At 37.6% G+C, this 14721-nt stretch overlaps 1 protein-coding gene and 1 pseudogene across 4 annotated transcripts in view; one reads left to right on the forward strand and one right to left on the reverse strand.

Annotated features, from left to right (window-relative positions):
* The window catches only part of Kcnip4 (potassium voltage-gated channel interacting protein 4), a 1098278-nt gene that overhangs the window by 260164 nt on the left and 823393 nt on the right, over positions 1–14721 (reverse strand). The window lies entirely within an intron of this gene.
* Positions 3702–5382, forward strand: LOC110293919 (annotated as a pseudogene).

Here is a 14721-nt window from a genome sequence, read left to right on the forward strand (position 1 = left end):
GGAATGGGAATGGGTGGGTAGGGAAGTGGGGGGGGGTATGGGGGACTTTTGGGACAGCATTGGAAATGTAATTGAGGAAAATACGTAATAAAAAAAAATAAGAGTAATTAAGATTCCTGATGCTCTGACAAGATATATTCCTATAAATTTGTTAATGAAACAAGTATATATATATATATTCTCTTAAATGCCATCTCTTTGAAAAAATAGCTCCCAGGGTTGCTGTCTAAATGAATGTTGGCTATTTGGGACTGTCATCTCTCACATCAGGAATGCAGTTTCTCCCCTCGGAATTGTATTGATTTCCATGCATTAAGCTCTGCTGTCAATAGGGAAGCTCCTCCAGGAGTGGCACCCATGTTTTATTCAGGTTTGTTCCTCTGTGAGCCTCAGCTCTGGGGCATTGCTGCTTTGAACACCCAAAACAAACATGTCATTCTTCTTTCACTTATTTTCACATCTATGCCCTCTTCTACGGCAGACCTTTGCGAGTCACTTCACAGTTTAAAAGAGAATCCATTTAAACTCTGATAGAGAAGTACAGTGAGTGACAAGCCCAGCAGCAAAAAGAAACTAAGAGATATAGTTTCTGTAGCAGAACTTGATGCATATTTCAGTGTAAATTTGGACATGTATTTTTTTAATATTGATAATTTTAAACACACTCTAAAGCAATAATTATGTTTCCCTGATTACATTACTACCTGTCACTAGACACTGGACAAAAGGAATGAGATTATAGAAGTAAATGGAACTCATTGCATTGAGTCTAAAAGACATGGAAGGATAGGTTCTATCCAAATGTTACTTATGTATCTTTTTCTCATAACAAATAGTGTTTTATCAATCTCAGACTAACAGTGAGAACAAATCAGCTTATCACTGGACTTTCAAATGTGCTTGATCTCAAAAACAACTTAAACAACAAATCTCAAAATAGAAAATGCAGTGTTGTATGCCTATGGTATTTGAGAGTGTGCAGCATATGACCCGAGACACCTGGAAGACTGAAACTGCTCTAGCTTCAGGAAGTCTACAATGAAAACTGTACAGGTTTGAGAAAGGCTCACTCCACTACTTTACAAGATGGAGTAAGTTTAGGCATTATGGTGCATGCAAGTTCCAAATAGTCTGGTTGCAGGTCAGAATGTCTCTTCAAAATTGTGGAAGCCTTAGGACCACAAGATGGCTTCAACTGTAAAGCTACTATGCAGGTGAGATGCTCATCACACACCCAATGTACAACAATAATAAATAAAAACAGATAAACAGAGCTTGGATCTGAGATCTAATATACTCCGTGAAATAGCTTCACAAGGGACTCTCATCAATCACTTGTTGGGGTGTAAATTATACAAGTCACTAAGGATGTAAATGCAGATGGAACCACAGAGAGGTTTGCACATCCATATCTCCTGAGTCAATATTCACAAGAGTCAAGGGATGGAGTAGATCCAAATGGACCTGAACATAAGAGCAGGTAGAAAGTACATAGTGTATATTATAAAAACAGAATGTGGCTCACTATAAATAATGAAATGTTATTTACATGAAAATAGGATCATCATATTAAATGAAATAAGCCAGGCACAGAGAGACTCATTCTCCATTATCTTTAAAATTCAGAACTTACACTATATAGATAGGTTGTGGTCATGGGTATCTCCCTTTATATTTACATACATGAAAGGAGAAAGGAAACTCTCTGTGAAAAGGAAGGATTGGCTGCAATGGGGAGCAGAACCGAGTGGAGAATGGGTAAGTGCATACAGCTAAGGCACACGATATAGAAACCAAAATGCTAGCTGGGCATGATGGTGCGCGCCTTTAATCCCAGCACTTAGGAGGCAGAGGCAGGTGGATTTCTGAGTTCGAGGCCAGCCTGGTCTACAAGGTGAGTTCCAGGACAGCAAGGACCATACAGAGAAACCTTGTCAAAAAAAAAAAAAAAAAAAAAAAAAAGAAACCAAAATGCCATTTGGAAACATATCATTTTGAATAATTCAGTGAGTTGTTAATTGTATTTTTTTTATAAAGTACCTCATCTTATTTTCCCCTTCAATTTTCCTTGTCCCTACCCTGAAATATTTAATTGTGATCATGCCCACCTGTGATCTCTACAATTTTAGATACATTGTATCATTGTTATGCAATGGTTTGTTATTGAGAATTTTGCTAAGGCCCTTTTCAGAGAATTCCATTATTGTCATTTTAACCTTTAGATCTTAAACAATTTAATCTAGAATGTGTACATACAGCCAAAATGTCAATGGAATTGTTTTCCAAGAACTTTACCAGAATGTCTTGATTTGTTATGAAAAAAAATTGTGTGAAAGGACTCCTGGGTTTAGGGTCAATTACTATCTTCTTATGGACAAACAAAGAAATGACTTACTGTATTTGAGAGGTTCTGGCCCTGTATACCATTGAGCTTATGCTCATAAAATTGTGTTAAATAGTTGTACTTTACTTTCATTCTAAGTAAATTGGATGGCTTTCAGTAAGAGAATGAATACATTATTTCACTTCCAGACAATGGAATACCAGCCAACACCAAATACTGACACAGTAGGCCATAAAGAGCTCTAGAGCATCTCTATGTGTCTTCATTTAAGCAGTTCCACATAATTCTTAGTACACAAGTTTATGAAATGGCCACACAATGTTTAGCTTCAACTCTATGACAAAGCCCAGTGGTTTCCAATTAGGGACATGTAAGAGAGGAGGGGCTTTGTAGAGCAGTGAACATACTCTATATTATGTAATGACTGACACAGTTCATTAAACATTTATCATAAGTCACTGTTCATGCAAAGGTATTGAAAGACCTTCACATTCTCTATGGACATGGGGGTGCATTGTATTAGTGGATGATCATCAAGTGTTAGCAGATTGAACTGATTTATAGTCAGAATTAATATTGTAGATGGTTGTCTATGTATAGAATACATGAGAACTTTTTATGTTTTCCTGTCAGTCTAAAATTTCTCTAAACTGAAGTGAGTCTTAAGAAAAACAAAGAGCACAAAGTCAAAGATAAAGATGGAACAAGCTTTCATTGCTACAGAGTCAGTGACTCAAAGTTTTGTCTAGGGCCTAAATCTTAGTAATTGTTTTCCATCACCATCTTTGAAACAAATGTGTAACATCTGGTGAAAAAGACTATATCTTATAATATTTAGAGCTTATTATTGCAAAATCCATCACTTAATAATTCCTTCTCTGCATTATTTCAGGTCATTACAATTCCAGATTATCTATCTCCATGATGAGGCCATTCTTTCTAAAGCCACATTCTGTCTATACCACATACAGGGCATTCCATATTATAGTGGTCCAAGGTTTCCTTTAAGGCGGGTACTATGTCCAGTGTCTCTATGTCTGTACTCTATTCCTGTATTAATTGGTTGTCTACTCACTTAGGCATACTGCAGGCAATGAGCTCTTACCATGCTCTATTATGTTTGATGAGACCATGAAATAAGATTCTTTCTACCTTTCTGCACCTTATTATATACATGTAATACACATGGGAGGTTTGGACTACTGAGAGATGAAACCCACAAAGTTTTTTGTTCTGGTTTTGATTGCTCTAAGTTTTAACTGCAAATAGGTAGATCTGAGATGGTCATTAGACTATTGGGTTTAAATGATGTCATGAGGTAGAATCCTCATATTAGGATTAGTGGTCTTATAAAAAAGAAGTCTATCAGAGTCTCCTAGCTTGTAGCAGCTTGGCAGAACACACTCAGAACAGTGCAAAATGGCAGATGCAGAAGTTATTACGTTCCCAAAGAAGTATAAGAAGAAAGAAGACTGGAAGCCATTACTAAAAGAAGATATAGCTGAAATACAGTATGCTGAAGAATTTCTTATCAAACTAGAATCTAAACTGGCTCAATTGGACACTTCTCAGTGGCCCTTGTTACTAAAGAATTTTGATAAGCTAAATGTAAGGACAACATACATTTACTCCTTGTGGTTTAAGTCCTCTGAAGAGGGAGACTGGGGACTATATCAGGACAGGTTTCATCAATCTTGACATACCCTCTAACCCCTCTTCCCATGAGGTAGTAGCCTGGTTCTGACAAATACTTTGGGTAGAGGACAGGCCACAGTGCCACACTGGTGACTGGTTGGTAGTTTGTTTTCATCAAACTAGCCACTCAGTTGATGAAATCAAAACAGAGTGTAGGAAAAGAGTAAGTGGGCACTGTACAGCAGCACAGTGCTATTAAAGGGGGTACTCAGCTTTCTAGTGCCCGAGAAACTCTGACAAATGCCTAGTTTCAGCAACCCCCCTTATTATTTCAATAAAGAGTAAGCTATGAGTGAGGACTGCTTATGAGAGCAAAATAATAGAATATGATCCAGAAAGATCAGGAATCTTTTGGGTAAGTCATGAAACTGGTACCTATGTTTGGACACTATGCATACACCATGCTGGGTATTGATGGTCAGATGCAGGAACTTCAGAGGGTGTGTTCTGGAGTCACAAGTGAAAAGAACCACATAGTGACAATGAACTCAATTCTCATGGCTGTATGATAAGCATAGGATGAAAGTTACTTGCAGCGTGTTGTTTACCTGTTGGAAAAGCTGTTGACATCTTATAAACAAATGGTTATGAAATATAGTGCAATGAATATAATCTGCTATGGGGCCAAGATCATGCTTCTAGGTATTCTCTGATATGAGGATGACATTGAGGTCAACCAAGAGATTGTAGTCATTACCATAAGGCAGGAATCCATCGGCATGTCTATTGCATTGATGACTACAGCACTAATATCTATGTGTGGCACTGGTGTAGTAGACAAGATAAAGAGGGTGATCATGAGAGAGACAGTCATCCTCACAAGTGAGGTTTAGGTCCAAAGGCAAGCCAGGAGGAGATGATGATCAAGCAGGGCCTTCTGGGAAAGCACAGCAAACCCACAGACAACCCCCCTGCCACCTGGAAATATGTTGACTATGGTGATTCTGGTATGAAAGCACTTGTGGCTGAAGCAGTGGAAACTCACAAAAAGGAAAAGGGAGAGCAAGAGTGAAAAGTGATAAGACTCCTCCAGCGGTTCCCCAGTTGGAGGAGGGGGGGAGGAGGAGGAGGAAGGGGAGGAGGAGGAAGAGGGACAAGGGGAAGGGGAAGGGGAAGGGAAAAAGTAAAAAAATTGAGCTAGCAAGTGGGGCTGAGGCTGCAGATGAGATCAGTGACACTACCAAAAAAATAAAATAAAAAATAAAAAAAATAAAATAAAAATGAGAGAGAGAAGAAGAAGAAGAAGAAGAAGAAGAAGAAGAAGAAAGAAAGAAAGAAAGAAAGAAAGAAAGAAAGAAAGAAAGAAAGAAAGAAAGAACATGGTGGAAGAGATGTCTGAATAGTAAAAGCTACTTCTTGAAGCATTGTGTCCAGCTGGGAGGAGAAATGAAAGCCTTATTGAAAAACCTTTTTGTTTAAAGAGTAGAACAGAAGTCCCAAACAGAGTAGATTTCTGATACACTTTGCATACTGCTTGTGACCTTAGTGGTTAGTTGGTATGGCTATCTCATCCTGTACTGTCATGTTTTAAGGATATGAGAGATAAAAGCAGGTTTTTGCCACCAACCCCTCTGCTTGCTTGAGTGGGGAAGCCATACCTTTAGATATGGCACTGCCCTAGTAACTGTCTGCAGCTGTTAACTAATGACCATTTTAAACAATGCCACAGATAGTCCTTCCCTAGTTTGCTTTTTAAAAATGTTTGTTAAAATTATATTGTGAAATAAGATGGTTTAGAACCTGTGAGTAAAAGAGGAATGTAATTAAACAATGTTCACTGGAGTCTTATCTCCAGTGTCCTATGAGGGTTACTCTATTCTGGTATCAGATATCTGGTATCACTCTGCTGGCTTGGTGGTGTCCATGGTGTTTAGGCTAGTACTCAATGCAATGTTGGGTACAACAGGATTTGTCCAACTCCATCTGGCTTTTTGTGTTTGTTGTGAAAGTCAAAGCATTCCTACACCTTCCTGTTTTAATGCTTGTTTTCCTTTGAAGAATAGAATTGTTCATTGGTGGAAGAATGTGATTTGTAACTTTTAAAAAATATTTCTATTAGATCTGCAAATTAGTAATAATATTGGACTGGAAAAGCAAAAATGAAAATATTTTTATGAAAGTTTGGGGATAATTTGAAAAAAAAAAACCAACTCTATCTTTCTCCCCTTTGCCACTCTCTTATATGTCTTTCCCTCCTATATCTGCCTTGTAAAATCTGTCTCTCATGAAGACAGTACTCAGCAAAGTCTAGCCATATTGTTCTGTGACCTAAGATCTCTGAGCATCCAGAACTGTTGAAATAACTATTTCTTAATCTAGTCTAATCAAGTGGATCTGTTATTGTTATACCAACCAGTTGTGTTTAAGGTGCATAATGACCTAAAAATGTAAACATGGTAAAATTTTGGAAATATTTACTGTTTGGCTACTAATTTTCATGTGCAGTTGGTACAAAAGTATTAATGAGAGTTTCCTGCATTTCACAGTTATAACTGCCTTGACCATCTGTGGGAACACAGGTGTTAGTCATAATTTCTAGCTATGTGTCTATGTTGTCCATGCAGATTTGTCTCAGTGACTCAAAGAAAGCAGGTAGTTCTACCAGGAAGAAATGTAATAACTTATGTTTGGCATTTATTTTAGGAAGCACTTGCAAAGCTTTTTCATAGTTCATCATCTTTTAAGATATCCATTGTTAGCATAAATGCTGCCACAACCATTATTTTTTTAAAAAATCCTTCTTAGCACAATACTTTAAATCATTATTTGACTACTTCAAAAATTTTCCCAACAAGTGCACATGGACTTAAATCCATTTCTCATAAAAGCAGAGCTTAGTCATTCTTTCTGGTAATCATACTCAGAATGAGTCAAATAATGCCATCTCCATGTGAAAGAGTCCTTTTCTGCAAGGTTAAAAGTTTCTTTAACTTCTTTTTAAATGTCTTAAAAGTAACTCATAGCACAATGCTTATCTTAGAAGGGAGAATTATCTATTTTATTAGCTCCCTAGGCTGTTGTTTCATGGAAAATGTCTCACTCTTAACTAATGTATTGTAATCTACTGTATGACAAGCCCTGGATAAGAAAAGGAATGATATTAGAGAGAATACATGAAGGCATCCAATGTGGAGGTTATCACGACTGGCATATGTTGAGTATTTTGATAAAAAGCATATTTATAAAGTTTCACATTGTCACTTATAAGGGAGGAGAATGTCTAGTGGTACTTGCCGGTTGAAGCTCGCTGCACACATTTTATAGATAGGTTTAAAATGGGACAGAGATAAGAAAAGTGTGCATCGGATTCCAGCAGGAGCACAGAGGGAGTCCTGAGATTGGGCAAAGGATCAGCAGTGTTGAAGGCTGATGATGGACTTAGGACTTGACAGCTCACACACAAGAAATTGTTTAGGATTAGAAGGGAGGGAAAATTACCCACTGTATTAAATGCAAATGCCAGATATCTAGAGGAATGATCAGAAAGTAAGACCTACGAAATATTACTGATCTAGAAAAACAAAACCTACTCATTTGTTTTTGTGGAGACCCTCTTTCTTTTTCATTATATATCCTTTTAGTCTTTCACTGTAAGTTTTAGAAAGTTAAACAGGTTAAGGTGCTGACTAGACTTTGTGGGATAGAGAATTGCTGGCTCTTGTTCTATGAAACTCATTTTGTCTTTATCTTGAAATATAGCATAAATTTATTTAATTAAATATGTTCAGTGATGTTTTGGGGGTCCTAACTATTTTTTTCTTATGGGAAAAATGCATAATTACAGTGATTGAGAATTTAATCATTCATATGTCTGTAGATTCTCTAGCTGTTGTCTTAGAATTGCCTGAGTCTTCGTGTTCTGTTTGCTACTGTGGCTGCCTGCTTAAATTTTTGTAACAAGAAAAGGATGTATTCTCTGAAACCTCAGATAATCACTCTGACTTGCACATGAATCTAAGCTGATTGGTAATAGGCTAAACCATTCAGATTTATGGTACATTATGAATGAATAATAGACTGTGAAGGATTTTTCTGCGGGTGTATGGTGGCTCAACTTGGGGCTATAGTTTCCCTACAAAATTAAGGCTATAAAACCACTGTTTTACTTTGAGAGGAGACATTGACATCTTGCAGAATGCTAAAGAAAAGTAGTTCTGCTAAGGTATATAAGGCCATCAGAGTCCTCAACTAAAGAAAATATCTTCTGCAGGGTTCAGCATCTTACAAATATTTGTGCAGATTTTAAAGTACAGGGCAAAGCTAGTCAGAGATTCTGTGATCACTAATCCACAAACATTTGTTTGGGCTCCATAAAAGTAAAAAGCTTCCATTTGTGTTTCTGTGAAAAGAATTACCTTCATTCTTGCTGATACAGTTAAAAGTCAGAATATCTTACAAAAAGTAGGATGACATATGGTAACTGCAAATTTGCACCAAGATAACAAGACTATTAAGAGATAAGCATGTCTTTAAGAAGTCTTTAAGATGATTGAATGGAATGTATTGTAACATTTTTCCCAGGAGGAGAAATTATATTTCTAAAGGAATGACAGTGCTCATGGCAAGATGTTACACTGCTAGTAGATGAATGAATGACCAGAAACCTCTCCCTCTTCATTTGCTTAGAGAATGGTAGATTGTAATCAAGGTTTGGTATTTCACATGAATATTAATGCTAAGTAAACAGCCATTTGAAGTATGTTCAGTACTTTCACTACATGTCGCAAGGCTCTGTAATCAAGAAATGTTGAGGAAGAAAACATAGTTACTAACTTCAACTCCTCTTATTTGGAGGAAAATTTGATATATGTATATTGGCTTTTCCTATCCACTCATGATTTCTCTACTATTCAAAATCAATGTAAAATGTTAATATGATACACATGAAGAATATTTAGTTCTCGGTTGCAGAAAGTAAGAGCAAGTTGGTGATCTAGCCCAAACCAGATTGGTAAGAACAAAAGAATGGAGAACCAACAGGACACAAGGAGTCTAGTTATGTAGATGATCGTACACTTCACTATGTTCCTTCACTATGACATGGTAGTCCATGGTAAATTTAAAACATGGTAAGTTAAAAAAATCCGCTAACATATCTAACCCATGGAGCAAACATCAAGGTTTGGAGAGCCTGTCTGCTGCTGTAGAAGGTAAATTATTACCCTCTGTGATTTCTTAACTGAATGGGACCTGTAGTTTTTTACCTATTATCCTACAATCTGAGAGGGTGCTACCAGACATCGATAGACTGGAAAAAGATCAAGTTTTGTAAATTGAAGCAGAGTTGTGGTGATTGTTTATTGATTCCACCTCACTATGGAATCACTGAAGTTGAACCATTATAATATAGGGACCATATCCAGGCTATTAACTACTCCAAAGCTTTGTTCCCCCTGAAATATAATGAGAAGTAATTTTTATTTGCTATGTATATCCTTTAAAATTCATGTTTTGAAGCCCTCCAATTGATCACCTTCATTACCTCAAAATATGTTAATGTTTAGTGATACGATTATAAATTAAATTACATAAAATGTCTGCAGGTTAAGCCCTTACGCAGTGATTCTCATCCTTATAAGATGATGGGATTAGGGCACAAACAACATATAATTGAGGAAACTGGAATGGCCCAGAGGTACCTAAAGAAATATTGAACATCCTTAGTCATCAAATAAATGCAAATTAAAACAACTCTGAGATTCCACCTCACACCAGTCAGAATGGCTAAGATCAAAATCTCAGGTGACAGCAGATGCTGGGGAGGATGTGCAATCTCTCTATTGCTGGTGGGATTGCAAACTGGTACAACCACTCTGGAAATCAATTTGGCAGTTCCTCAGAAAATTGAACATAGTACTACCAAAGGACCCAGCTATACCACTCCTGGGCATATACCCAGAAGATGCTCCAACTTGTAATAAGGGCACATGTTCCACTATGTTCATAGCAGTCTTATTTATAATAGCCAGAAGCTGGAAAGAACCCAGATGTCCTTCAGCAAAGGAATGGGTACAGAAAAATTAATACATTTACACAATAGAGTACTACTCATCTATTAAAAACAATGACTTCATGAAATTTGCAGGCAAATGGATGGCACTTGAAAATATCATTCTGAGTGAGGCGACCCAATTACAAAATAACACACACAGTATGCATTCACTGATAACTGGATATTAGCCCAAAAGTTTGGAAAACCTAAGATACAGTTCACAGACCATATGAAGCACAAGAAGAAGGAAGAACAAATTGTGGATGCTTCAGTGCTTCTTAGAAGGGGGGACAAAATACTCACAGGAGGAAATACAGAGACAAATTGTGGAGCAGAGACTGAAGGAAAGGCATCCAGAGACTGCCCCACCTGGGGATCCATCCCATATGCAGACACTATTGTGGATGCCAAGAAGTGCTTGCTGACAGGAGCCTGATATAGCTGTCTCCTGAGAGGCTCTGGCAGAGCCTGACAAATACAGAGGTGGAGGCTCTCAGCAAACCATTGGACTGAGCATGGGGTCCCCAAGGGAGGAGTTAGAGAAAGGACTGATAGAGCTGAAGGGGTTTGAAATCCCATAGGAAGAACAAAATATCAACTAACCAGACCTCTCCAGAGCACCCAGGGAATAAACCACCAACCAAAGAGTGCACAAGGAGGGACCCATGGTTCTGGCCACATAAGTGGCCACATAAGATGGCCTTGTCAGACATCAGTGGGAGGAACAGCCTGAGGAATTTTGATGTCGCAGTGTAGGGAAATGCCAGGGCAGAAAGGGGGAAGTGGGTAGGGAGGCACTCTTATAGAGGAAGGGGGAGGGAGGATGAAATAGGAGTTTTCTGGAGGCAAGACCTAGAAAGGGGATAACATTTGAAATGTAACTAAAGAAAATCTCCAATAAAAGGGGAAAATTCTAAAACAAAGAAACAAACAAAAAATACTACCTTATATGCACATGGAAAGGATTCCAATAACTAAAAGCCAAAAAGAATGTCCTGTGAGGATATAAATACTGTTGAACTTTCAATTTTGGACTTTCTGTTTCCACAATTTTAAATAAATTTCTGTTAAGCCACCCAGTCAAGAAAACATAGATACTATACAATGTATTTTAACCCATGAAATTCAAGTATTTAATCATTATTACACATTGACATAGTGACCTATCTTTTGCTACTTAGATGGTCAATGAGCTTTATAATCATTCCAGTTCTTAAGTGAAATTAAAAGTAACTGAAAAGGAGTATTTTATTTAATCATATATTGGTTAATCATAAGGTACACGTTAAAATAAAATATTCTCTATTAATGATGGGTTGAACGTTGCTCTTCACATTTTATTGTAAAGTCCAAGCCAAACCCCAAGGTTGATATCTCAGGCCAGCTTGAGGCAATTGGATAAACTTGCACAAGTGCCAGTTTACTCAGGCTACTAATTTCAAAGTTGATCTTACTCAGAACTATCTTCTCAAATGGATTGACCTCATGTCAGAGCACTCTGTATGTGAGTCAAGTTTATTCTTATAAATAAACATCCTAACTGCTGTTGTCATGTGAAGAGTCAACTTAGACAAGACAGACAAGCTGATAGGATAGTTGGGAAGACCTGAAGCTCACATATAATATATGCCTGTACCTTCCAGAAGGCAGGAAAGGGTAGCAGAATTCTACCTTCTTCTTCATGGCCTTCAGAGGACACAAGTAAAACCATATGTTAGCATATTCTGTTCATATGGCCCAACAGGTGGTTATGCCATTCTGTTATGGCAACACAACATAATTAATATTCGAGAGTGTCCTTAAACCTTAACTCTGGAGTGTGTAACCTACCTTGCCTCTTGTGATTTGAAGTTAAGGGAGTAAGACCAGCCAGTCGTTCATTGGTTCCTTCCTTGATCTCCCTTCATATGATGTTTTCTTGTGAGCCTATTCTTTCAGTACACATTTCTCAAGTATCTGCGCCCACCTTCTTGAATTATATCATAAAGACAGTGATAAATACCACTGATCAGGCCAGTCAATGAGAATTCAGGTTTCAACATAATGCCCTTCTAAGAGAATATCAGACAGTGACCTCACTCAGTCTGTTTCATTTTTATGAATAATAATAATAATAGTAGGCTTACATCTCACCCTTCTAAACTCCCAAACATCCATACCAACACCTCCATGTTAGAAAAGTGTAATTGAATAAAACCTTGGAAATACTCAATTCTTACGCTGTTTAATTTTTTATTCCCCTTTCAAGGATCACCACTAAAACAGCGATTTTTCTCCCTTGTCTTGCTAATCTGACAATTTCTTCCTGACAGCCTCTCATCAGGGGGATTTATTATCACACCGCTGCTTTACTCATTCAGTACAAACATTTCAAGGCTGAAATTAGAAACACTGACAAGAAATGTGTTCTCTAGTTAATGATTTATGCTTCTGCTTCAGGAAGTAAAATGTCTATTACATCTATTGTACTGAAGAGTGACTTCCAAACTTTCTGCTGAAGCTCTCAGAAGAAATGTTTTATGATTATTGCTCAATAAAAATGATACTTTGGCATTTTGATTCTCTTCACCCACCAAAAAGGAAAAGGCTATAAAAATATATTACTACTATTAATTGTATATGGATAAGAATCTGGCAAGCAGGGTTTAGCTCATCAGGATTTGTCACTGGCTCTGTGGTCTGGGTGAGAGCCCGACTTATGCTATAGGTGTCTGAGCTATAAAACTTGATTGCTATTCTATTTATGTCTGTTGTTATTTGAATAAAACCATCCATAGAGGGACTTGAAAAGAACGGGACTGACAATGAATCTCAAGAACTCAGTAATTGCCGATGTTACTAACTACTGCCCAGTTACTCCTCATTGGTCCTAGAAGTGAGGGCACGGAGATTGAGAAACCTCTCTTTACCTGAGCTAGAACCACCTGTGCTAGGGAGTACAAAGAAGACAGCATGGGTGGAGTGTTTTGAAAAAGTAGTAAACTTTCATATATGTGAGTAGTTTGTCAGTGAAGGTATCTGATATTTAGTGCCAACCTGTAGAATAGGCTTTCTTTGGAATATCAAAATAGTTTAAAATTATTTTTAAATAATAGAATTCTATTAACTCCTTGAGAAGGTCAGACAATATATTTTCCTACCTCATCCTGCAATTCCTCCAAGATCCACCTTCTCCTTATAACTTTCACTGACCCTGGTACTTAAAGCTCTTAGCATCCCTCTCTTGAGATGTTTCCTGACCTTTTGGTGTAAAGGCTGTGTTGTAAATGTATTAATTGGGGGTGGGTACCCCACGATCAGTGGAATTTTTCAGTTTTAACTTAAGATTTTTATATGCATACTTGCTTATGGGCAAAGTGCTCAGTTGTATATTTGCTCCTGTGTGCTGGAAATGCTACCAAGTGCTCACTTTGTTCTGGACTCTATTAACATTCAAACATTTTTATTTCTCAAGAACAGAATCTCTTTTTTTTAATTTCTGCCTTCAGTGTTAATGTTGTTGTTTTGTTTGTTTGTTTATTACTTTGTGACCCTCCAGTAATGTTTTTTGATACATTTGAAGCAGAACTCATTGTGTGAAACATGCTTTGAAATAACTTAATGTCTCTAAACTACAAAAGCACACAATTTCATTCAAGAAGAGATCATGAAAATGAACACTTGGCACAGGTTTGATTGGGCATCAGATATTTGGAATTTGTGAATCTAGGTATTAGCAGAAAACACAAATAGGGTTTTTTCTTTTTGTTTCTTTGTTCTTTTAATTGAATTATTAAACATATATTCTTTTCTCATACTATATCAGATTACTCTCCCTAGTTCCTCCCCACGTCCCCTCTCACGGAGATCCACACCCTTTCTTTCTCTTATTAGAAAAGAAGAGGGTTTCAAGAAAGACAAGAATAAACTATAGCAAAATAAAATATAATAATATAAATAAAACCTATCATGTCACAGCTGGACTAGAAAAGCCAAAAGAACAAAAAGAGCCCAAGAGAAGGCACAAGAATCAGAGACTCAATCATTCATAGACTCAGGAATCCCATAAAAATACCCAGGTATCCATCCCATAATCAGCCTCCAAACACTGACACCATTGCATACACCAGCAAAATTTTGCTGAAAGGACCCTGATATAGCTGTCTCTTGTGAAGCTATGCTGGTGCCTGGCAAACACAGAAGTGGATACTCACAGTCAGCTATTGGATGGAAAACAGGGCCCCCAATGGAGGAGCTAGAGAAAATACCCAAGGAGCTGGGGGGTGGGGTATCTGCAACCACATAGGTGGAACAACAATATGAACTAACCAGTACCCCCGGGGCTCTTGTCTCTAGCTTCATATGTATCAGAAGATGGCCTAGTCGGCCATCATTGGGAAGAGAGGGCCCTTGGTCTTGCAAACTTTATATGCCTCAGTACAGGGGAATGCCAGGGCCAACAAGTGGGAGTGGATGGGTTGGGGAGTGGGTTGAGGAGGGTATGGGGGACTTTTGGGATAGCATTTGAAATGTAAATGAAGAAAATATCTAATTAAAAAATTAATAAAAAAATACTGTATTGAAAGCCATAATATCCAATAGCTGACTGTGAGTATCCACTTCTGTGTTTGCTAGGCCCCGGCATTGTCTCACAAGAGACAGCTATATCTGGGTCCTTTCAGCAAAATCTTGCTAGTGTATGCAATGATGT

This window comes from Mus caroli, chromosome 5 (assembly GCF_900094665.2).
Source record: "Mus caroli chromosome 5, CAROLI_EIJ_v1.1, whole genome shotgun sequence".
NCBI classification, from domain to species: Eukaryota; Metazoa; Chordata; class Mammalia; order Rodentia; family Muridae; genus Mus; species Mus caroli.